The sequence below is a fragment of the Haliotis rufescens genome, unplaced genomic scaffold (genome assembly GCF_023055435.1).
Source record: "Haliotis rufescens isolate VD_foot unplaced genomic scaffold, xgHalRufe1.0.p SCAF_6, whole genome shotgun sequence".
NCBI classification, from domain to species: Eukaryota; Metazoa; Mollusca; class Gastropoda; order Lepetellida; family Haliotidae; genus Haliotis; species Haliotis rufescens.
In genome coordinates, this window is record NW_025964334.1 from 29,735,778 (window position 1) to 29,763,269 (window position 27,492).

Consider the following 27,492-nt stretch of genomic DNA (forward strand, 5'->3'; position numbering starts at 1 on the left):
TCCCCTTACTGCCAAGCACCAGACAGGGTAACAAGTTCAAAATGTTAATGTCTTTTGGTATGTTGGTTGGTTGTTTTGATGTTTAACGTTGCACTCAGCAATATTCCAGCTATATGACGGCGGTCTGTAAATAAATGAGTTTGGACCAGACAATCCAGTGATTGATATCATGAGCATTGATCCATGCAGTTGGGATTGATGACATGCATCAACCAAGTCAGCGAGCCTGACCACCTGATCCCGTTAGTCGCCTCTTACAACTGGCATAGCCACCTTTTACGGCAAGCATGGATTGCTGAAAACCTATTCTACCCCGAATCTTCACGGGTCTCTTTTGGTATGATGTGGCTGTGGATCAAACCACTGACCTTCGCTTACTGAGCAGATGTTCTATCCACTAGACCACAGAGGCGGCATTAACGTCAAACTTTGTCAAATACGCAAATCTATGACATGTTGAGTTAAGATTTAACATGACCTTAATTAGGCTTTTTCTAATTCTTATTTGGGAAGTTTTACCAACTTCTGGAGCAGATGTAGGCAAAGGATAAGTCTCTGTAAATGCCACGATAAATCTCAGGCAACATTCCAGCTTTTTCATTTCAGCCCGAGAATAATCAAATCTGTACCAAACAAACCAGTGGTTCATATTATCAGCAATGTCCCACATTGTTGGGATGCACTGACATGGAACCATGTGACGATCCTGACCCCCCAATCCATTTAGTCACACAATATGACAAGCAATAAAGTGCTAGGGACCTAATCTATCCTGGAAACCCAGAAACCATTCTTGTTATTTCAAAATACTGAAAATGTATATGAAGAACCAATACTCAAATTAAAGAACAAATAATTGATTTGAAGTGGCCTGACTAACCAACACAATGTACATGATTTGTATATTAGGCCTGACTGGTTTGATATTTGAGTTAATGGTATTGAAACAGTTTGTATGTGTGTGTTTGTTGTTGAATGCTACACTCATGGTGGCGGCCTGTAAATAATCAAATCGAGACCTGACAGACCAGTGATCGACATTGAGAGCAACAATCCAAGCAGTCTGGGGATAAGGACACGCTATCAACCAAGTCACTGAGTCTGACCACCTGATCCATTAATTTGCCTCTTACGACCAGCAAAGGTTTCTGGGGACCAATTCTAACCCAGTATCCCTCAGGGTGAAACCGATTTTTGAGGAGTCTGGGTATTGGTTCACTATGACAACATGACCACTTGAACCTAAGTGGATCGTCCTGGTCTCACAACAATCTATTCCGGACATCATTTTCCTGCTGGCCAAGTTGAACTGCTTGACCTGAACTGACCTCCAATAAATCCTGTTATCCACTCAAACAGGCAGGGAACCACAGGTCACCTAGAAACTTGTGCAAGTCAGTCGTACTAAGTCCCTTTTGACATAACTTGCCCTAACACTGATAACCGAATAACACAAGGCCTGTCAACACGTGAACATTTAATCGTGATCACTAGATCGTGCACAGGTAGCACAGTGTGATTGGATGGTTTGTAGGTGGACTTGGAGGGGTAAGGCTGTTCTGTAACTGGTGCTTCTGAACTTAAGTCCCCATTAAGTGTCAGTAACATAAGTCCCCATTAAGTGTCAGTAATTAAAATCCCCATTAAGTGTCAGTAATTTAAGGCCCCATTAAGTGTCAGTAATTTAAGTCCCCATTAAGTGTCCATAATTTAAGTTCCCATTACCTGTCAGTAATATAAGTCCCCATTAAATGTCAGTAATTTAAGTCCCTGTTAAGTGTCAGTAATTTAAGTCCCCATTAAGTGTTAGTAATATAAGTTCTCATTACGTGTCCGTAATATAAGTCCCTATTCTGGGTCAGTAACATAAGTCCCTTTTAAGTGTCAGTAACTTAAGTCCCCCTTAAGAAAAACAGGAATTTTGTTACCATTAATTTTAAAGGAAGTATGAAAACACTGTCAAAAAGAATTACCCAAGCCAAAACCATGAACAAGAAAATGGACATTAAAAAAAGCAATCTTCTCTCAGAAAAATCCACTAATCGAAATCAAACTTTGCACTGCACCTCTCCTATTGGCATAGAAACTGTACCCCCAATTGGAAAAGAATCCATGAAGTAGATTTTTAAGCTATAGTTCGCACAAATGTTGAAGTAAAAAACAATATTTTCAGACAATGCACCTACAAAATCAAACTTTGCACTGCACCTTTTTTTTCTCTATAAGTAACGAAACGTTCCCCAAATTTGAAAAAGAATCCATGGGTAGATTTCTGGTTATAGTTCACACAAATATTTAGGTAAAAACATTCTAAGTAGAAAAAAATAAAGATGTATTTTTTCAGAAAATCTAAATATTAAAATCAAACTTTGCACCGCACCTCTCCCATAGGAAGAAAAAAATGTTCATCAAATTTGAAAAGAATTTATGATGTAGATATCAAGTTAAAGGTCATGCAAAAAAATGTCCTTGGAAGGACAGTCTGTATTTGTGAACACAATGGGTGGTGAATCGAACATCACATGGCCTTTGTGTTATCAGCTGGGTTCCCATGGACTAGGTATGTGACGACATATGGATGCACCAGTTACTGATGCACTTTGTCTTATTCGATATGTAGCAATTGGACTTTGCTCAATCATTTGTACATAAAGTTTTGAAAACAAAGTGCAATTCTGTACAAGAAGGTGAAATAAAAAACGAACTACAAAAAGAGAATACAATATTAACAAAACAAAATAGCAACACAAAGTATGAATCTGGTAAAATCATTAATAAATAGAGATGTTTAGCCGAGTGTGCATCATAAATATCAAATATTAGGAATAATATATTATTGTTTATTCCTAATATGTAATATTGACAATACGGAAACACATGAGGGTGATAATCTCTTTATCATGTTATGTCATTCTTAAAATAATGGATGTTTAAGACATAACTTCACTCAATGAAGTTGATTTATAATTACAATTTTTAGGAATCCTCCCAATTTATCAGTTAGTGTCAAATGTCTGGCAGCCATTTTTGTTGCCATGTTTTAGCGACATGTTGGAAACCCTATCTAAGCATATTAAAACTGTCAGTCAATAGTGATTGAGGAAGAAGACATCACATTGATATATGGAGCTTGAAAGGAGTTCCTACAAGGCGACCTCATTTGCATATTTATCAGATCCTCAGACCAAGTTTATCGGATAGGTTTATTGCAACGACAACACAAGCCTTTAAAGGACAAAACAGTCTCCTCTGTTGTTCTACCAGGGCAAAACTGTTTCTGTTATGAGGTACATGTGCAATATCATTTTACAATACAATTTTGCAATGGAATTTTACACTACCAATTTGCAATAAAATCTTGAACAAAAAACATTCAATTAATTAATAATGTACTGTAAAATCAATATGATTTGGTTTTGAATTTTTATTTGGTTACATGTTTGACAGCAACTTATTCTACTTTCAGGGTATTTTCATGGACATTGTGGTTGTCTCAATAACAATGTCTGGTAACATGACTTGGGAAACATAGAAGGGGTAAAACAACAGACCTTGAAGTTTGTTTGTTTGTTGTTTACAATGCACTCAGCAATATTCCAGCTATATGAAGGCGGCCTGACCACCCGATCCAGTTAGTCGCCTTGTACAGCAAGCATGGATTGCTGAAGACCTATTCTACCCCGGATCTTCACAGGTCAAACATTGATGTCTATTTATTGGGTCACTTGTCATTTCTCAACTTATGCGATTAACAGTAATTATTGTTTTACACAAAGCAATAATTCATCATCATTTCACAGGCAACCTTTAAGCTAAAACTTAGACCAATCATACTCTTACGACAGTGTTGTTGTACCATTTTGGTCTAGTCAGAAATAATTATCAGGATCCTCTAACAGACCACGCAAAAAACAAAATGGTATTTTGCCACAAACATACTCAAGCATATTCAAAACAACCATGAACAAAGAGAAGTAAATATTGACCATAACATACATTTGACCTCTCAGTGATACCTGCCAGGTATGTCACCCCAACTTTCTTTAATCAAGATCTAAAAACATTCAAGGATTGTTATGAATGTTACTCCCTTGACCCCAGCTTGACCCCTGCCTCTCCAGGTGAGTGGAGAAAACAGTCAGTGTGGTTGTAGGGCTGGCTACCTTGTTTCTCAATACAAGTCTGGAATGTGCTGGTGTGATAACCCTGCCTAAGCCATATTAGATTCAGCTTCAAGCCTACACTGGTGTATAAACACACTTTGTGTCTGTCAGCTGTTGTCATGTTACAAAATCTAAGTGCCTGTGAACCACATTCAGTCATGCAGTATTAGGGGTAGGTAATCCTTTACTCTGTGATTGGGTAACTGGGGCCTTCAGCCACATGTGACATAGTGGTGTAATGTCAAGTTGCTTCCACAAGAGTGATTGCAGCAGAAAACAAACACTGGGACACCTATTTATTCAGAAACAAGCAGTGATCAATAATAATTTCCTGTCTGATGTTCACTATAATTATGATTTGCGACCTGTTCCATACATCATAGGTCTTCAGCAATCCATGTTTGCCGTAAAAGACGACTATGCTTGTTGTAAGAGGCGACTAATGGAATCGGGTGATCAGGCTCGCTGACTTGGTTGATGCATGTCATAATATCCCAAATGCGTGGATCAATGCTCATGATGTCATGCACTGGATTGTCTGGTCCAAACTCGATTATTTACAGACTGACGTTATATAGCTGGAATATTGCTGAGTGCAACGTTAAATAACAAACAAACAAAAATCAGGACCACATGTCAATAATACTGGTGCCAAGGAAATCGCTCCTTACCTTGTGAGCACTAAATTTAAATTTGTGAGTCTTTTAGCCAATGGGATCCTTCAGACATCCCTATTCCTAACCATGATGTCAAGGGATGAAACAAAGTTGCCTTTTTTATTTTATTTTGTGAAAATATGTGCAAGGAGAAAGGGTCCGTAATTGGAGGTTAAAATTTGGACACTCTCTCAAGATTTCTTTGTAATAAAATTGTAAGACTTAAAAAAAAAAACAGTTTGTGATTTACATGAATATTTCTCAGATTTTTTTACTTGACTTTTGTCTAAAAAAGTTAGGCATGTATATAAAAAAAAATATTCTGTAGTAACAAAAGTAAAACAACTCAATTTTTCAAGAACATTTTATTATTTCCCTGGCACACAGCTTGTGTACAATTGGCAATACGACAATATTCATGTCATAGTGAAATGCATTTTGGCAGCATGGGCGACAATTAAACTGATCACCACTGCGCTTTGTGTTGATACGCTTTGATGGTATTAGACAATGATCCCAGCAAAAAATATCAGAGTGACTTCCCTTTGCAACAAGGAAACGATATCTCTTTATGTTTAAACTTTTTATTCATTTTTTTAAAGAAAAGATTGGCGCTAATAAAAAAGGAGCAATTTGGATTTTTATGTTGGACTTTGAAAGAGCGGCGCATCTGTAAACCAAGAAATAAAAAAATATTGCCTTATCAGTATGTCAAAAGTATCATTACCAAACTAGATTGTGTTTTCTTGAAGGTGGTGAGGTAAAATGGGGTTTAATGCCACGTCCAGGATTATTGCATTGATATAGTGACAGGCATGCTTGTGTGTGCACGTGTCTGTGGCTTTTTGTACTAGTATGAACTAAACCCGCTTTTAGAGTATATATTTTACTCTTGTAAATATTTCTTTACCAACCTAGCATCTTGTTTATCTGTTAAAATGTTGGGGTTTTTTCATCATAAACTAACATTCACTTGTGTAATGTAGCACAAATATAATCAAAGATCTTATCACAAAGGGCAATTTCTTTTCTTGTTTTTACTGTTATGGCCACTCCAAAGTTTGCAAAAGAGAAAAAAGGCAGAAGTGCTCATCTTATTATTTCTAAAAGGAATAATCCTCAAATTAACTCTGATTTTATTTTGAATATTTTTCTCCCCTCAGCATATTGACCCAGAAAACCTGTAACATAACTGTTCAGCATCTATGACCGATAAACTGGTGTGTCCTAACCATTCATTGTAAAGCAATCTCAGTGTCAAGCACATTTCCAAGCTGGCCAGATGAAAGCAACTAATGGCCAGTACTGTATTTGTACAACAGATCTACTTGGTCACACAGGTATGCCTGGTCTGGGGTCAGTCTGTCGGCTGGAGCAAGGGGTCAAGTGGTCGGGGGTCAACTGCCCCAGCCAGGAACACTTGTCTGGTAACACCTGTCTAAGCATTAATGTTGCATTCTGAGATATTCTGATACTTGAAGCCCAATAATTAGACGAATCACCATTACCCACGATGCCATCGTGAGTGAATCGTGAGTTTGTGAGATCGCCATAAATAGAAATAAACGGGAACTGATGAAGTTACCTCCAGTAACATAGGAAGTAGAATGGTGGAACACAAGGACATGTCTTCTACATTGGCAAATTTGGGATTTGAAAAGTCCTCAACTAGAAACAAGAGTCATCAGAAAATGATAAATCCCCCCAGCTCCCAAAAATTTGAAAGAACAAACCATCTGACTACCTAATCTAGCTGTCCATATACAAGAGTAGTTATTGAGCTATCAAAACACTATCAAGGAATTGCGGAAATTTGTATTTCTATGTCAGGTATACACCGATATGAACAGAGTCAAAGTCAAACTTGTTGCCATGGAAACAGAAAAAATATAAATTCTAAAAATCCCAAAATAGCAAAAGGCACCAGTTGACAATATGGTCTTTGTGTGCACAGTTCCAAGAAAGAGTATCTATTAGTTTTAGAGATGTGGTCCGGACAAACACAGCACTATGAACAGAATCAAAGTCAAACTTGTTGCCATGTAAACAGGGAAAAACGGGAAAATGAAATTTTGAAAAATTCCTATAATAGCAAAAGGCACCATTTCAGCCCCTGGTTAATACATGTACCAAGTTTGGATGAAAAATCTTTTGGGAGTCAGTATCATGATGTGTATCGTATCTTGAGATCCAAGGCAATACTCAGGTCTGCTGTATGTATATTCTATTGAAGCAGGCCTGGACAGCTGTTTCTGAGAAAACTGCACAGTGACAACCTGTTAATCCAGATGGCAGCATTCCTTATGAAATAATCTGGATTAACCGATTTCCAGATTAAAGGATCATTGGTACAGAGTGATGCCCCTTTATATACATGTAGGAATCCCAAACAAGAACATCCAGAAGGCAGGTTTCCAGATTAACGATGGGCAGGTATAACAAGGGTCCACTTCATACCAACTGCTGACCATTATGATAGTATTTGGACACACTCTGAGTCACAGCTGCACAGAGTCTAGGTCTGACATACTCATGGTTGATACAACTGGGCACTGAGTCATCCCACAGAGGACATATTTACCTTGTCAGCTTGCTGACACGGTAAACCTCTTTAGCCATGTGGACAAGGTGTCCGACCTCAGATCAGATCGCTACTTTGGTCCCTACGTGGGGCTGACCACGGGAGCAAAATAGTCTCAGCACCCTACTATGCGGCACGGGAGGGAGTATGTAGCAATGCATGAAGTCATCCCACAGATGACATTCTTACCATGTCAGCTTGCTGACATGGTTAACCTCTTTGGTTATGCGAAAAAGGTGTCTGACTTCATCAGAAGGTCTGTGGTTTGAATCCCATCACGGGACAACAGCCAGATCTGTGTTTCAAGCAGTCGAGAGAATATAACACACAATCAGCCAAGTTCCATAGCCTGACTACCCGTTCCCTTCCAAGTTTGTTCTGAGACAAGCATGATGTACTGGGAAACTATTGTGACACAAAATCCCCACAGGGGATGTTCAGGGTGACCCGTGAAGATCCGCGTTAGAATAGGCCTTCAGCAACCCATGCTTGCCGTAAGAGGCGACATTGCTTGTCATAAGAGGCGACTAACAGGATCAGGTGGTCAGACTTGCTGACTTGGTTGATGCATGTCATCGTATCCCAATTGTGTAGATCAATGCTCATGATGTCAATCACTGGATTGTCTGGTTCAGACTCGATTATTTACAGACCGCCGTCATATAGCTGGAATATTGCAGAGTGCAGTGTGAAACAACAAACAAACAAACAAACGTTCAGAGTGAGTGAGGTGGTGAGTTTAACGTAAACCATTGTATCAACATTATCAGTCACAAAATATTTGAAATCAAACCAAACCTTATCAGTCCCACTGAAGCATTGTACACTAAATTAGGAGTGTCTGATCCACTAATTAAAACAGTATTATGATGGCCTGTGAAGACTGGTAGTTGGGCTGAATACTGTAGATTTATATCTTTACTAGCGGTAAGCTACAGCTGGGGTTGCCTCCCTTGCACAGCACATGGCCAACCACCGGAAGCCGCGCTCTTATATATAGAAACACATGAACCCAAGTAAAGAAGGTTTTCAAAGAAGTTCACTCTTCTTGTTTATTCACTTATAAAGTTGACACAGCAACTTACAAATACCATTTTGAAAAATGACATGACATGGATGCATCCATTTCTTATCGCATTTAATTTCTGGTGACTTTTTTATATGGCAAGTGGTTTCATAGTAGATAATGACATTATCTAGATCAGAACTTCAAATTTCTAAGGCATCACAAGGCTCGTTCATATGTGTTTCTGAACATTGCCGGCAGACAAGCAATTGAGAAAGAAAAAACATTTGTTTACGGTGAAGGTGAATCTAAAGAATCATATAAATGCCTGAAAAGAAAATTTGGGGAATTTTGTTTGCCACAGACAAACACGACAATCGAAAGATTCAAGTTCAACACACGCTCACAAGTGAAAGGTGAAAGTTTTCAAACATTTTACACAGACTTACGCACCAAAGCAAATACGTGTAATTATCGAGTTCTAAAAGATGAAATGCTGAGAGACAGAATCGTATGTGGAATAGCATCAGATCATTTGAGAAAACTGTTATTAAAGGAGACAGACCTGACATTTACTAAAGCTGTGACCTTATGTAATGTCAATGAACTATCAGAAAAAGGGGTTCAAGAAATTACACAGAAACTAACAGAAGTTGACTTTGTAAGTCAAAAGAAACCAAGTTTTAAATCACACCCGATTCAAGGAAATACTAATATGAGAGACTGCAGATGCTGTGGGTGGAAACACTCACAAGGACGGTGCCAGGCCTTTGGGAAAAGGTGTCACAGATGCCACAATTTCAACCACTTCCAGTCAGTTTGTCAGTCCAGTCCCTCTGGCCAGGAGACATACAGTCACAGTGCCAGTGGAAATTTGAAATGGAAATCAAGTCCAAGAGGCAGGGGTAGATTTCGTGCAAGAACTAGGCCACCAAAGTATCAAGGATCACGAAGCATTCATGATCTGCAGCCAGTAAGCAATTGTGAAACTCAAGACGACTGGTATGAACAAGATGATAGTGAACGCTTGTTTATTGACACTATAGAGATAGATGGTATAGACAACATTCCATCAGAAGCACATACAACAATCACAATCAATGACAAAGCAGCACGCTTTAAAGTTGACACTGGTGCTAAATGCAATGTGATGCCTCTCTCTTTGTTCAAACAAGTGAGAGACAAAGAACTGATTTCAAGATCAGGAGCAGTCAAACTTGTAGCTTACAGTGGTGACACCATGATGACTTTGGGTACATGCAAAATGAATATTGGCTTCAAGAGCAAACTACACAAGTTAGTATTCCACATTATTGACAGCCCAGTGAAACCCATCCTTGGCATACAAGACAGCATTGTCTTGGGCATGGTGAAACTTGACATCCATGATGTGAAAACTGAAAAAAGAATGACCAAACAGGACGTTATTGACAAATACCCCAAGTTGTTCGATGGTAAACTTGGAAACTTGCCTGTGTCGTATGATGCGCAACTTGATCCTGATGTATCTCCGGTAGTCAGACCTCCACGTAGAGTTCCTGCACCCATGAGAGAAAAGATAAGAGCTGAATTGAACAAAATGATTGAAGAAGGAGTGATAACTCCAATAAACGAACCAACTGATTGGGTGTCAGCAATGGTAGTGGCAAAGAAAAAGGGTTCGGACAGTGTGCGGATATGTATTGACCCCAAAGATCTCAACCGTGCATTGAAGAGGCAACATTACCCAATGAAAACAATAGAGGAAATAATGTCCAGAATGCCAGCAGCAAAGATATTCACCAAAATGGACGCTTCAAAAGGGTTCTGGCAGATACCTTTGACACATGAGACTTCACTGCTTACCACCTTTAACACGCCATTCGGTAGATATCGTTACTTGCGCATGCCGTTTGGTATCACCTCAGCAAGTGAGGTATTCCAGAGGAACATGGACATGCTTTTCAGTGGTCTGCCATGTGAGAGTATCATGGACGATATCATAATATGGGGGGAAAACGAAGACCAGCATGACAAAAATGCAGTGAAAGTGCTGGACAGAGCTGAGGAAATAGGGCTGAAACTCAACAAGGACAAATTTCACTTCAAAGTGAAAGAGGTCAGTTATGTTGGACATTTGTTAACTGACCAAGGTGTCAAACCAGACCCTGCGAAGGTCACGGCAATCTTCGAAATGCCAACTCCAGATGACGTTCCATCACTCAGACGATTTCTAGGTATGGTCACGTACCTTGCTAAGTTTATTCCTCATCTCAGTGAGAAAGCAGCACCCTTGAGAGAACTGCTACAGAGCGACATTCAGTGGCACTGGAATCAAACTCACCAACAGGCCCTGGATTGTATCAAGAGAGACATTTGTGAGCCCAACACACTACAGTACTATGATGTTAACAAACCCATCACACTACCATGTGATGCCTCGAAGAATGGACTGGGTGCGGCTGTACTCCAAAGCGGTCGTCCCATTGCTTATGCCTCACGAGCTATGACGAAAACACAAGTAAACTACGCCCAGATCGAAAAAGAACTCCTTCGCAATTGTGTTTGCCTGTGAGAAGTTCCATGATTATATCCTTGGAAAAGAAGTCACAGTAGAGACTGATCACCAGCCTTTGATCAGCATATACAAGAAAGCTCTCTTTGCTGCACCGGCGCGATTGCAAAGAATGCTTCTGCGTTTGCAACAGTACGACCTGAAGTTAGTCTATAAGAAGGGCGAAGAACTTCATGTTGCAGACACGCTGTCGAGAGCCTTCTTGAAAGATGATTCAAATATACCTGACTATGAGGAATTTGAGATAATGACAGTTTTACCCATGACAGATGCCAGAAGTGAGCAACTTAAGGCTGAAACTGGTCGTGATCCGGAACTTGTATTAATTCGCCAATATGTCAAACATGGCTGGCCACGGTACAAATGAGATGTACACCCAGAGGCATGGAAATATTTCTCGTTCAGAGATGAAATCACCGAAAGTGACAACATTCCCTTTAAAGGAGACAAAGTCATTGTCCCTACATCACTGCGGCATGACTACATGAAACATATTCATCAAGGACACCTCAATGCCGAACGGTGTAGAGGAAGAGCAAGAGATTTCCTGTATTGGTGTAACATGAACTCTGACATTGAACAGTGGGTAGCTGAATGTGCAGTGTGCAACAGCTTCAAATCTCAGCAGCAGAGGGAGCCTCTCAAATGTCATGAGATTCCTACCAGGCCCTGGCAAATACTTGCATCAGATCTATTCACTTGGAACTCAACCGAATACCTTGTGCTCGTTGATTCATACTCTGGTTGGATAGAAATGAACACTCTGAACACAACTACCTCTGCAGCTGTAATAAGAAAGCTAAAAGGGCACTTTGCTAGGTTTGGTGTGCCAGACACTCTTCTAACTGACAATGGGCCCCAATTCTCATCACGGGAGTTTGCATTATTTGCTAAAACATGGGGATTCACACACAAAACGAGCAGTCCAGGTTATCCACAGAGCAATGGACTTGCTGAAAAGGCAGTACAGTCTGCCAAAAGAATTTTGGAAAAATCAAGTAGAGATGGCAGTGACCCATACCTTGCCATACTCAACCAGAGAAATACACCCCGAGATCAAGTCCTGGGATCGCCTGCCCAACGACTCATGTCACGTAGAACCAAAACTGAAACTCCCATGTCGTCCAAGCTACTTTCACCAGTTATTCGAAAACCATCAAGTATCTACAAACGCCTTGTAGAACTGAGAGGGCAACAAAAACAGTATTTCGACAAGACAACAAAACTGCTGCCTAGACTTGAACCTGGTGACAAAGTAAGAATTCTAACAAATAATGGATTTGATAGACTAGGACTAGTAAGACAACTGGATCAGTAACCCAGATCCTACATCATATCTTCGGAAGGTAAAGACCTAAGAAGGAACAGAAGACAACTCTCATTCACACATGAGAAAACACAAGTGAAGCTGATGTCCCCACCTGAAGAATATACACTCAACACTAAAGACACTGAAACACAAGTTACAAAGACTAACATGAGACAAGAAATCACAACAAAGAGAAGTGAAGACACAAGACCTATGGTGCTGCCAGAAAACAACACACAACCTAACATGACAGTTACCAGGAGTGGCAGAATTGTGAAACCAAATCACAAATACCTTGATTGACCCTGAACTGTATTAAATGATAAATGCCTTTATGCAAGATTTAAAGACATTTCATTATGACCAGTGGACTTCAACAGTATTATTTAATTCCGTCAACAAAGGGTTGACAACAAATTTCAGAGACACTAACTTTATTATTTTCAGGAGGAAGTCATACCTCCATTGGACTTTTCATCAACACTCTTGTATTCATTTTGGCAGTGTCACATAGACTGCTGTGATGTTTCATTTAAAAAAAAACATAAAAAAAACCCCAACAAAACTTTTGGTTAGTATTTCTCTTAAAGGAGAAAGGATGTAGATTTATATCTTTACTAGCGGTAAGCGCCATACAGCTACAGCTGGGGTTGCCTCCCTTGCACAGCACATGGCCAACCACCGGAAGCCGCCCTCTTATATGTAGAAACACATGAACCCAAGTAAAGAAGGTTTTCAAAGAAGTTCACTCTTCTTGTTTATTCACTTATAAAGTTGACACAGCAACTTACAAATACCATTTTGAAAAATGACATGACATGGATGCATCCATTTCTTATCGCATTTAATTTCTGGTGACTTTTTTATATGGCAAGTGGTTTCATAGTAGATAATGACATTATCTAGATCAGAACTTCAAATTTCTAAGGCATTTCTTAATCTTATCACAATCGAACTACAGCACAGTACACACATTTACCTCAGCACTGAGAATGACATATGAGTCAATCAATGTAAACATAAGATAAATACACGATAAATATTCCAGAAATAGCCTCAAACATAGATATTATGAGGTGACCTGACGCTGATATAGGCGTTGGTGCGTCCTTACCCCCAATAACACAGGACAGTTACGAAACTCCGGGGACACACCGGCACAGATATTTAGCTTGTTGTTCACATACCTTGCACTCGTATGGCAGATCCAATTTCATTTGATATTGTTGCATAGCTAGTGGAGTTTCAGCACTATTTGCACTGGGTTATGGGTGCCCAGTATGTAGTGAGTCTGCTTGTGCTCAGAGCTACAGCAGATATTTGTGAGCCTCTTGCTGTTGTCCATCACCATGATATTGCTACAATATTGCTAAAACCTTGCTCACTCAACAGTGCTTCAACAGATAAATAATACTTAGACAATCCTGTGTCTTCAACTTACAGGTTTCAAATGTAATTTTATCCACTTTATGGGAGATTTGAAGTTGTCATTGAACGTGTGGTGATAAGTTGTTAATCATCACTAATGAATCAGCTGATCATTTAATGTTGATTATAAAGATAAAGTGTCTAAAAAGTACTGGAGTAAATTCATAGCTTGCTGAAGAAGGTTGTTGACTGTCAATGTCAATCTAGGCATGGGGTCGATATTGTTTTGTGTGCAATTCTTTGTTTTGTTCACTTGGATGGATCATAGCTGGGATATTCTATCAAGGCCATGTGTTCAAATAATGTATGCAAAATCCTTGAGAATGATAAAAAACAACGGTTCTGTATTCCTTTATGCTTCTGAATTCCCAGGGGTTCCCCCAAGAATGTGAAAGTAGTCCTTTAGCTGGTCTTCACTGATCTCAACCAGTATCCTACCAAGCTAGTCAAGAAGACTATCTCCACCACACTCCAGCCCAAACCCAGACCAAAACAGAATCACCCAACCCTCCATTGGCAAGACTATGCATCAGATCAGCAGACGACTTAAGCAAACAGGCCTTGACACCACCTTCACTGCCTTCCCATCCCTCAGAACCATCCTGCAAGCTAATGACCATAGCCCACCCTCAAACAAGCAGCCCCTAAAGTAGTGATCTAGATGTCACTTGCTTATTGGTCAAACCTCACACCCAGTAGACATCCGCATCCAAGAACATAAACTTTCATCAGCCAAAGCAGATAGCAAATCAGTGAAAGTTCCCTAGCCATCTAATGATGTTTGACAATGTAAAAATTCTCTCAACCAAACATCAGGTCTTCACTAAAAGAAAAGTCTCAGAAGCTATAACACCGCCATCACAAAGCTTGATCAACAGATCAAGGGTATTACATTCCCTCTGCCTATGAAGATCTATTCAAACAATAGTCTCTACTAATATGAATCCAATCAAGCTTGATACAACATCTCAACACCTTAATCCTTATCCGTACTGGCTTCATCCAATTATTTGTGCTGCGTGTTTCAATAACCCGTTGTTATTGTTAATTTTCTGCTAATTACAACTTATCATGTATATATACACCTCCCAATCCTTGGTTGTACTCATTCCAGCTTGAAAACGATGTAAGAATCTTCATTAAAATGTTGCTTATGCAATAAACTCAGTGTCCAAAATAACTTCCTTGGGCATGTTGGGGCGAACAGGGATTCAAACCTACAACTATAGGTTTCTATACCCAAGGGATACCCAAGTCTAGAAACATTTTCACAGCAAATCTGGGATTGGAACCAACCAAATGGCACACCAAGATGCAATTCTGCACGTGAATTTCAGCGCCTTAGACAACTATACCCTGTGAGTCAACGAAACCATGAAATTTGCATAAAACACAAAAAGTTTAATCATGATCAAACTTCGGGGTCTGACCTTGTCATGACTCTATTGTTGAAAGTTGAAGAAGTAGAGCGCCCTACATTCAAATACAAGTATTACAGGTGCAAACCTAAAGGACCAAAAATCCCTTCTTTATTTTGAACACTATTCAGACACTAAGTTTAGTGTTGACATGGCTACATGAAAGGTAGACAGTTGTGAATACATGAAATTTCATCAAGTTTGCAGAGCCAAATATGCATTGAGAGAATTTAGGAGCATGGTCAATGTCAAAGTTAAAGATATTGCAAAAAATGGAACAGATGTGTATTGAATCCCATAACAAACAAAACAAATACCAACTTTCATTACAATTTGGAGAAAATATCCATTTAATGGCAATGAATAGATTTTCAAATATCATTATTGCTGCTGTGTCAGCCAAATTGTAAAACAGATTCGAACAAGCTTGGGAGGCTTCAGCTTCTTTGCTCCATTGGTTTCTGGCAAGAATCTCAGATGTTGTTTACAATGCAAGGAAATACATTTTGAAAGAATTTAAAAGCATGTTCCAAAGTGCAAAGTTCAAGTAAAAGTAAAAAAAAAAAAAATATCCTGAAAAACAGAACATATGTGTTAAGCCCCACCATTTACTGCAAGTTCAAAGAGAAATTTGAACAAAAATGACAGTAATGGCTATAGATAGTTTTTTCAATGTGGCTGCTGTGGAAATCAGATTTAAACTTATTAACAAATTGAGGTGTCATAATTGGTGGGAACAAGTATGCAACATTTCAGTTTCATTGGACTGGGATTTCTTAGGAGATCATGTTTACAGACGCTGATGATACCTGTGAAGCCAGACAAGCCATGACATAAGATCACTTGACTTTCAGTCAGGTGAGCTATAAAACGTGAACACAGTGTAAATTTGCGCAAAGTAGATTTATACAAAATTGCAGAAAGGTCTTTACATTTATACGTCCATAAACAAATAAACATATGGCAGATAAATATCATCAATAATAACTTCACAGACCGTTTATTTTATCATTAACACAAAATACTTTTGAAATGTGAAATCCGTGACATTGTTCAGTGCAGTAATACAACACAGGCCCCGCCCACTCTGTTATGAGCTAATCAGGAAACAGGAATTCATTAGTGGGCATGGCCTAATTTTATTCAGTTTATGGGGAGCACATATGAAAACAAAATTACCATGGAATCACTTGCAATTTATTTATATAATAGTCAACACACCCATCTGCTTACAGTTCTTCAAGGCCAGAAAAAAACTCAGTTAGTAGGTCAGTAGTGGCATACAATAAGATATAATTAGGTTGTGGCCTTGAGACGTTATCTCTTGGCTGTTGGGCTGGGGAATATATTGACTCCATACCTGTTATATCAGTCAGTAGTTCACTGGGTCCGGGGGCATGCTATCTGGGTGCACATGGCATCTCGCATGTGCCCACAAATGTTTAAAATAGTCCTAATGATTTGTACGTAAGACTTTTAGGGCCATTTTGGTTTTTTTGTGTTTTGTTTCAACATAGCATCTTGAAATTTCAACAAACTATCTTGAAATTTCAAGATACACACATTGAAATTTCAACTTATTATCTTGAAATTTCAAGATCATTATCTTGAAATATCAACTTTTATATGTCTTGAAATTTCAATTCATCATCTTGAAATTTCAACTTTCACATGTCTTGAAATTTCAACTTATCATCTTGAAATTTCAAGATAATTATCTTGAAATTTCAATTTTGTATGTATCTTGAAATTTTAACATTTTAAATTTCAACATAGCATCTTGAAATTTCAACTTATTATCATAAAATTTCAAGAAAAAACCTAAAAAAACCAAATGGCCCGAAAAAGGCTTGAAATTTTAATAAATAAATAAATAACAGATGGCCCTAAAAGGCTTCGGTACATCCCTGTCACTACTGTCATTTACAGCAACAAAATATCCTCTCTTTCTATTTACAATTTTAGAAAAAAGAGTACCTTGGATTTTGATCGACTGAGTGAGTGTTGGTTAACATTTACTGTGCAATCTTTCAGCTATCAGGAATTCTTATCCAATCTTGAAAACAAAAAACCTTGTTGTATAATTTTCCTTTCTTTTTCTAAATTTGGGGTTTAAATGTTGTTCATCCTTCAGCATTGCATGGTGCCTATTGAATGGGTTTTATAAATCAACAAACTTAACATAGGTTATGTTAATATATTATAATTAAGTTTTTGTTGTGTTCATTGATATTCCTGCATTCTGATTAGCTGCATTGGTCACGTGTTATTGCATTCATTACCCAATAAATGTAAAAATTTAAGCCACGCCCACCGTGGGGGACTACTTTTGCTACTACGTAATCCCAAAATTACAGTCGAGGGAATTCCATTTCTGCTTAAGAGTATCAATAGTCATGCACAGGACATTAAGTGAAATTCATGCATATTTATTGTCCAAACAACCCTTTGAGACCGAAGTCCAAGAAGGAATGAAATAGCCTGTTTTTTCCCGCTCGCTTCGGTTCCACAACTTTCATGTCTTTGGGTTTCATTTCTAACTAGAGTACTAGCATTTTTCAACTGTTTCTTCCCGTTCTCAGGGAACTAATGTTTGAATCTGGCGGTAACTGACCATGTAATCGGAAACAGCCGCCTTCTCCCGGACATATTTGTTCCGGTTCTTTACAGTCTGACTGTTCTTCTTCTCGCCTCTTGCCTTGATTGTTTTGATCCTTCTCTGTGTTGAATGGCTACTGACTTTGTAGGTGTGTCATGTTATGTGCATAAATTAAACAATCACCTGATTCATGTCACGCCACAGTATGTATTCCTACACCTGGAATTTTTATCAATCTTGTCATTTTTGTCTGCTTTGAGATATACACCTGTTTTTGGTTAAACTATTGTAGATAAAACATGTTTTCGTTGTCGAATTTAATTATAAGCACTGACTGTATTTTTTCGGTTCATTGAGGTATGAATTGAAAAAACCGATGTGCAAACTGTATGCAAACGGATTCTTACAAAAGTTTGCACATCAGTCTTCAATTCATACCTCAATGAATCGAAAAAAATACACAATCAATCCCTAAGTGAAATGCAAACATGCGCTACAAACAGAGAAACCAGACTGGTTAAACAAGCCACAGCCAGCCAGTTTTAGTTTCTGGTAGTTTAGACTGGAACAATCCAGCTTTCGAATATGAAATATAAAAATTACATTATCCTGGTCCCTGGAGTCTTCCAAATGCATAAAACACTCTTGAAACAGAGACTCCTCATTTGCAACAATGTTGAAAGTTTTGTTGCATTTTGTTTGTTTGTTTATGGTAACATAACACATTACTTACATGCCATGATAATAGAATTGAGAGTTAGTTTTGAGTTGCTATGTTTGTTGTTAAACACAGCTCAAAGAAATATACCAGCTATATGACCGCAGTCTGTAAATAACCCGATCCGTTTAGTTGTCTAGCGGTTACAACAAGCAGAGGTTGCTGGGGACCTATATTCTGTCCCGGAATCCCATAGGTGGAGTTAATATGTACTCAACACCCTATCTCTAATTTATCACAACGACCTGTGAAAATCAGGGTTAGAATTGGCCTTCAGTAACCCATGCTTTTGTAAGAGTGACGATAAAGATTAGGTGGTTAGACTTGCAGACTTGGTTCATACATGTCATTGTATCCCAGTTCCGTAGATTGATGCTCATGAAGTCAATCACATGTTTGTCTGGTCCAGATTTAATTATTTACAGACCGTTGTCATAGCTGAAAAAACAAAGAAACAAACCTTTACAACAACCAACATGTGTTAACTTTAGGGAAGAAAGTCCACACCGTGTCTAATTCACTGGTTGAAGGGGCGGTCTGGTAGCCCAGTGGTTAAAGCGTTCGATTCCCGACATAGGTACAATGTGTGAAGCCCATTTCTGGTGTCCCCCGCCGTGATAGTGCTGGAATATTGCTAAAAGTGGCGTAAAACCATACTCACTCACTCACTCACAGGTTGAAACATCAAGTGAGGGAGTGTTGTTTTTACATCCTCATATGAATATTTATAATATTCTCTGAAACATTCTATCCAAATCTCAGTGGACTGTAAACAACCAAGTCTTGGCCAGGCAAACCAGTGGTAGGCAACAATGAACGAAGCCGTTTGGGTATGATGGCACACAATCAGCCAGGTCACACATTGTAATCATCCAATCCTCACAATAGTCCGTTCTTTTGCTAAGCCATGCCTGCCCCAGAATCCATTTGGTAGAAAATGCCAACACTAAGTATAGTAATTTTTCAGAAAATCAAGTAATAATCAGAATTTTCCAAGATTATCATATTCAAAATGTTCAATCAGTGATTTTAAACATTTAATTTCAGTTTCTTTCTCAGGTTATTACTCAGATTATCTTATATGATTTATAAAGATTGGTACATGTTGCCAGAGCAGCGAAGTACGGAGCTGTGGCAATGATTGAAATATTTCATAATAAACAAAATTCTGAAAATTCTTGATTCTCCGTGCTATTTTCATAGACTTGGTAGATGAAAACAAACAATGGCTGTCATCTATTCATCTTCCGAGGCAAGGGAGTTAACTGATTAAATAAGTTCAGTTTCCACCCCTGCCAAACTCAGATGGAATTCTGTGGCTCTATCTAGGGCCACCACAGGCTATTATGAGTTATGTCCCTCCTACTGACCAATCAGATTCCAACTAGCATATTAACTAGCATTTGATATAAATAAAATGTAGGTGCCCAGTCAAGAAGATCTTATTGAAAATCAAGATTTTGTTGTTGTAATAAAATGGGTCTTACCTCGTGAAATGCATCAAATTACTTGAATAAAAACATGAAAAGATTTGTAAATATCTGTCAACGCCAAGTTGATGGAACACATTTTGCAAATCCAACAATCGACTGATATCTGGATGACAGTTACAAACCAGATGTTGATATCCTTTCACGATTTTGATTGGACTATGCTAAGACAAAATCTAACTCCGAAATTCCAGTGGAAACTGGACTTTTATAGTCAGTTAACTCCCTTGCTTTGGGAAGATGACATCTACTTACTACTTACACTAGAGAGTTGGCATCTTGAAACGATGTACAAGTCATTCTTAAGCCAGTTAACAAAGATTAACAAAGTGACAAAGATTAACTTTTGCCTGACTGGCTAAAGTATAGCCAAACTAGGATTTGCCATTAGGGCTCTCACTTGTATTCAAGCACAGGTGTATTAGGTAAGTATTCCAGTTACATCGCAGCGTGTCAGCTTAATGTTGGAGGAAAGCCCGAAGTGATGTAGGTCTCAGACGTTTACCACTTTGGTGAAACCCACAAGCTGACAAACCTAGAAACATAATCAGGGCGAACCGGGATTCTGACCCATTCGGTTTCTTGCATCCCAAACGGTCCAAACTCTGCACAGCGAATCGCGGCGCCTTAGACGACTGGGCCACCCATACCCCCTGGTGTGTTAGGATTAGAGGCACTTGAGTTTAGACTTGCACAAGTTTCTAAGAAAAGGATATTATTATCTAAAATCATAATTCCTAGATTACATAAATCATAAGAACAAGTTGGCCCGATAAAAGACAGACTACTTATTCAGTATAGGTTTGGAGCATGGATAACTTGAGTCTGATAAGGGAGATAACTCAGACATACAGGATATAGTGCAACACAGGTGGCCAAATGGTACAAGAGACTTCAACTTATTCTTATGATCCTTTTATGCCAAATGTTGTAATGTGGAGACTTGAATCCTACATTTACCCCAAATAAAACTGGGGCTGCCATCTTATAAATTGTGTTTTTTTGTTTTTTTTGTTTTTTTTGTTTGTTGTTTAATGCTGCACTTAGCAATATTTCGACTATATGACGTTGTTCTGTAAATAATCGAGTCTGGACCAGACAATCCAGTGATTGACATCATCAGCATCGATCCACGGAATTGGGATATGATGACATGCATCAACCAAGTCAGTGAGCCTCACTGCCCGATCCCGTTAGTCGCTTCTTATGACAAGCATAGTCGCCCTTATGGCAATTATATATTGTGACATCGAGTTTTCAGCATCTTTGATGCTGTATCAATACAAGTTTATGAATATTGATACTAGATTAATAATTGCCTTAAGTGTATACAACATGTCGCATAAACTCAGATACAAATCTGATCAACATTCAGCATGATGTATGCGCTATTCACCGCAAGTGAATGTATTGGGGAGGCGAGCATTTGACCAGTAAATAAAGGTATCTAATAATATCTCTAAATATATATATTGATGGAAACTGTAGAAAACCCATTGCACAATATAAATGTTTGTAATTCTAAAACAGATCCTAAAGTTTTAATGTAGGCTGAGTATCCTACACTTAGAGTTGAGTGAACCAGTCACTTCAGTCACTTTATCTGTGAGTAGCATTGTTGTGTTGCATAATAGGACAAATAATTTTTCTTAAATCTCAGCTAAGTTGGTGGTGCAGGGTCCACTTATAAGAGCTGGACTAGTCAACCTGCACAGTCCATGAATGTGGGTGAACAGTTACAAAACTAGTGACAGGCATGGTCTCTCACCTTCAGCTAAAGAAACTAGCACTTTAAAAAATCCACTTAGACTAGACTTGACATTACAACCAGTAGAGGTGAGTGGCATAACCAGTATACCACGATTTGAAATACTAATGAATATCTATCACAATACATTTGGAAAACACTAGTATATTGCGATTTTCAAATCATTCATATTTTCATTTTATTGGCAAAGTTTACATAAGACAAAATGAAATTGTCAACTTAAGAAATAAGCAAACTGATTCCTGTGATAAACCAAGTGATATTACAAGCAATGTGACCATAGCAACAACATCCAACAAAATGGCAGACCAGGACAACGTTGTAAAAAATGAGGATTTTTTAATGTAGGTTCATAACAAATTACAGAGGAAAGAACACACCCAAAGTCACCAGAAGTGTCATGTAAACATATGTGGGTATCCTGCACAGTCGACACAAACATGTGTTTCGTCACTATCACAGAGGTAAAACACAACAGAGGGCCACTTTATACCCGATCTAAACTACATGTTTCTTGCTCATAATCAACCACATTAATATTAATGATTAACATTTCACACACTGAACAGCTAAATTGAGTGTACAGTTGCTTCGATAGTGACATTATGATGGCAGGAAAATATTCAAGGAACACTGTAACATTGCATGTTTATTATTTTTTTTATAATTTGGCAGCAAAAACTTATCTGGTATCTTTTTAGTTAATGACAGCAAATTAATTTAATTAAGTTTTCCTTGACCAACCAATACAATGCCACAAGAATAATTTAGTCTTATTGTTTATTGTTGATTAAAAATATAAAAAAATTTGGAAAATATCTGCTGACGCCCAGTTGATGGTTCACATGCTTTGCAAATCCTTCAATCAACTGAAATCTGCACGGAAGTCGCCATGTTGTTTTCGATCCAGATGTCGATTCTGATATGCTATTTTGATTGGACTAAGCACAGACTCGTTAGGCCAGCCAAAATGTTACTCCGGAATTCCAGCCTAGTTTGTCAAGGGTGAAGGCTTTTATAGTAAGTTAACTGTCTTGACTCAGGAAAATGGTAAATCTTCAAAAGTGTCCTAAATGTAGAAAGTAAGAAACTGATCATATTACTGCCTTCTAGTGTCAGGAATCAAAACCCGGGTCTTTGGCGGGACAAGCGAACGCCTTGACCACTAGGCTACCTGACCGCCCCTAATGCCTTCTAACCTTTATCATTTTTATTTCATGTAATGAACCGTCAAGGTTATCTCTGCCTGCTACACATGTTAAACATACAAAATCACAGTAAAATTAAAGATTCTTAGATTCAGATATAGTTATCCTCCTTATTCTAATAGGTGAGGTTAAATGGGGTTTAACATCGCGTGCAAGATTATTGCACTTTTAGAGCAATGTGCATGCATGTGTGTGTGTGTGGCTGCTTGTACTTATCCGGACTGATGCTGATTTATAGTGCTAGCCCACTGAGATACAATGCCGCAGTTTAACATGAATACTACACTCAGACAGTGTATACTGACTCCGAGCCGATAAGTCCTTGTTTTAACCCCTTAATGCAGAGTGCCAGACAGGGTAACAACAAGTACCATCTTTTAACGTCTATTGGTATGACGCGTCAGTGGATTGAACGCCGGACCTTCCGCTCACTGGGTGGACACTCTAACGCTAGACCACGGAGGCGGTCCCCTATACTAAGAACATGCTGGAGTAAGTGTAATAGCACCTACACAAGAATAAGAACTAGTTATCCTCCTTAAAAGAAGAACATCGGAGAAAGACAATGTCATTTTTAGCAATTGGACTCCCCATTTATATCTGTATAATCAAGATACAGTAATCACATATATGCTTGTTTAAATGTTTCGCTCACTTGTACCAAGAATTTAGATGTCTCAGGCCGACTGGGTGATGAGAAGGTTCACCCGACTCAACCTCCAATGGAGGTGTCCTCAGATCTTCCCGCAGAGAGGTAGCATTTCAGAGTGAAAGATGGGATTTTAATCAGTTGACATAGAATACACTGTAAAGCAATAGTGTTTCAGATTCACATATAGTTTTTAAGGAGATAAACCTACTGTGTTTTGAAATTTGATGTAGTCCCACTGTAGAATAGATACCTCTTTATTTTAATTTTGAACCGAGCGCTTTAGTGTCATGCGTGTATTAGAGACCTGACTGGTATTAGAGACCCAGCATGTATTAGAGGAAATATAGATACGTTTAACAGTTCATATGGGGTGATCGATCGGCAGCCATTTTCTATGAATCGATATGTAGGCTATCTATGTATTAATATGCACATTTTTGGTGAAAAGGCTTAATATATTTGAAAGGGGTTTCCGTAGTAAAAAGGAAACCTCTTTTTAACCAATCAGAATCAAGCATTCATCAATGTCATGCTAGAATGTACTTTAAGCCAAACCATGAAGTAAGTGTAACAGTACCTTCACAAGGAGAAGGAACTCAGGTTATCACAAGCAGTGATAACTTCACTCTTCATTCCGATAACAAGACAAGACTAAGTATTGAAGGTCGCAATCCACGTGTTCGGTGCACAAGGACATGAATCAGAGTTTAACAACCCAATCATGACTTCCACTGAGTCTTATTACAGCAAATATGCGGTACTGGGGACCTATCCTCATCAAGAATCCCCAAAGGGATTAATTATACAAAATCAATATTTAATGAATACAAACTCTTTTCACACATGACAGATTAGGCGTTATTTTTTATTATTACTTGGTTTATGGATGCGCCGCTCTTTCAACGTCCAAATGTTGAAAAAAATAAAATAATACAAATTATTCCTTTTTTTATTTCCGCAGATCTTTACTTAAAACAATGCATAAAAAGTTATTAAAAAAATAGAAGAAGATTTCATTTCCTACACGAGTGTAAAGCAAAGGGAAGTCACTCTGATATTTCTCGCTGGGATCCATCAAAGCTTGTCAACGCAAAGTCACGTCAAAATAGTATACAATTATATTAACCTACGGGGCGGTCGGGTAGCCTAGTGGTTAAAGTGTTCGCTCGTCACGCCGAAGACCCGGGTTTGATTCCCGACATGGGTACAATGTGTGAAGCCCATTTCTGGTGTTCCCCGCCATGATATTGCTGGAAGATTGCTAAAAGCGGCGTAAAACCATACTCACTCACTATTAACCTACCCGTCATATCATTCATTTATTAAATCTATCACATTTCGCAATGTCTGAAATACATATTCCATTTCAATATATCATTTTTTATCAATAGATTATAAGATTATTCACTATGTCCTGAAATGTTATTGAAAATAAAATTCTTGGACATACACTTCGACAATGGGTCCTCATGAAACATGTCAAACAGCAAAATAAAGACTTGTCAAGCAAATCTTTAAATATATTATACAAAGTAATAAATAATATCAACAAAAATATATCTGAAAGTTGCCAAACTGATATCTAAGTTATCATTTCCATCTTTTCGAGTGATCGCGTGTAATGTAAGTCAAATGACATCTCAGCTTTCGTCGCCTCTATTTCTTGGCTTGTACACGATGTTTAATGCCAAAATATATGCATAAGAAATCTTTGTCACAGCTCGTATAGCACTATACATCCATGAAGTTCCATATTTTTAATATTTATCGCGATTTCCTGCTTAAAACGTTCAGAATAACATGATTTAACCAAAACCTTTCATCAAAATCTTAAAATTATCATACACGAGGACGGTACCGTTGCTGCAATTTGACTGGCTGCCTTAGGTCACATGCTTAAATTTGACCAATCACAGACCTTGTAGCAGATTTCGGCAAGAAAGGGTCACTGGAAACCAAGTTTTACATGTCACAGCTACAAAATGACTCCAGTGGAAGTTACTTCTGTATTATCATTATATCGGTGAAACAATATAAGTTTTTTTATGGATACTGACATGGCAGCCTTCGACATACATATAATTCAAATGAAGCTTCAAAAACGGAGGTATTTCCTCATGTTAGTGAGCGGCAAGCCACTATTATAGGGTGATGACAGATATTATTTGTAATTCTTTTAAAAAAAAATTACCGATTATGTAAACAATGAAACTAAAAAAAGAAATAGGCAAGTGGATTTAATAAAATCTAAACCGTTAAATTTTTGCTTCCTTGGTCCTTAATCTGGACGTCATGAATGTGTTAGCTTACATTATTTTATTTCATAACAAACTTAATTAAGTTGTAAATGAATTATTTAAATAATGCGATACACATAACTTACATATTTATAAACAATAGGATTAATTTGACCTTTCAAATGTTGTATAGCCAAACATGTAGAAGCAAAGATGTTTTACAACCAAATAATTTCCTTGATAAATGTTGGCTTCATCTGTCTGGGACTCTGGGAACTCGGTGTCACAGCAGTAATCTTCTGGTTGGCTGGTGTTGAAAGAGTTAATCGTCGCCAATATTGTTATATTGCCATTTGTGCACAAGCTGAGTGTCAGGGATATAATCAAATGTTCTTGAAAAAATTGAGTTATTTTACTTTTGTTACTTCATAATATTTTTTTCATAGATCTACCTTCTTAACTTTTAAGGACAAAATTCAAGTAAAAAAAATCTGAGAGGCTTTTTTTTAAAATATATTGGCCTACCTCACTTTAAAAATGAGTTTGAAATCTGTAAACCAAGAAATAAAAGAAGTGTCACCTTACAAGATTAATCGAGCATAACACAGACTGCATGTAACCAGATTAATAAGCTACTACAAAATTATTTATCTTACCTCCATGTCAGAATGATGAGATTTGATTGGTTCAATTGATCTTGAAAAAATTATATGTACCCCACCTGAGAAGGAAATATAGTTCTGAGCCGGGAGAATAAATCCCTTTTACCCCGCAACAAAGGAAACGGGCTGCACATGGATTTCTGAGAACGGGTAATAAATCCCTTACACCACGCTACGAAGCAAAAAGCTGCACATTTTTGTAGTACTGTTTGTTTGTTCTGTTGTTTAACCCCTCACTCAGAAATCTTCCAGCTACATGACGGTGGCCTGTAAATGCCTTCTTATTATTCTTATCCATCCAAAAAGACCAAATTCAGACACAATGTATTTTGTTTGGTGGTCGTGGTTGAAATGTGATTTTTGCCAATAGAAGTGATAAATCTTTCCATTAACTGCCCATGATGTTGCAAAACTATTTCATTTTACAGCATTCTGTTCTGATCACTGCTGGTGCTATTGTGAAATTATTTCATTCACAGTATTCTTATCACTGACACTGTTGTGAAACTTTCCTTACAATGTTCTCATCACTCTTCTTGCTATTGTGAAACAATTTCATTTTAGAGTGTTATAATCACTGCACTTACTATTTGGAAACTTTCATTTTACAGTGTTCTAATCACTGCTCACATTGTGGACATTCATTTAGTGTTCTACTCACTGCTCATGCTATTGTGAAACCATTTCTTTTTATAATGTTCTCATCACTGCACCTACTATTCAGGAACTATTTCATTTGATAGTGTTCTACTCACTGTTCTTGCTATTGGGAAACTATTTCATTTAACAGTGTTCTAATCACTGTTCATATTCAAGACATATTGTCGTGAAACATTCATTTACAATGTTCTAATCACAGCTCACATAAATGTGAAACATCTATTTACAATGTTCAAATCACAGCTCACAAAAATGTGAAACATTCATTTACAGTGTTCTAATCACTGATCATGCTGCTGTGAAACTATTTCATTTTACAGTGTTCTGTTCTTATCACTGCTGGTGCTATTGTGAAATTATTTCATTCACAGTGTTCTAATCAC

At 38.0% G+C, this 27,492-nt stretch overlaps 1 protein-coding gene and 1 long non-coding RNA gene across 3 annotated transcripts in view; one reads left to right on the forward strand and one right to left on the reverse strand.

Moving 5' to 3' along the window:
• LOC124141038 (protein saal1-like) overlaps positions 1-27,492 on the reverse strand; it is a 44,801-nt gene that overhangs the window by 9,096 nt on the left and 8,213 nt on the right. The gene's annotated exons all lie outside the window — the stretch shown is intronic.
• LOC124141039 overlaps positions 4,188-27,492 on the forward strand; it is a 28,383-nt gene continuing 5,078 nt past the window's right edge. Inside the window, exon 1 of one of the 2 annotated variants that reach the window (XR_006861991.2) lies at positions 4,188-4,335. This is a non-coding gene — a long non-coding RNA (uncharacterized LOC124141039). Of the gene's footprint in view, positions 4,336-21,619; positions 21,759-27,492 lie in introns of those variants that run through there. The other variant, XR_006861992.2, reaches the window with a different exon arrangement.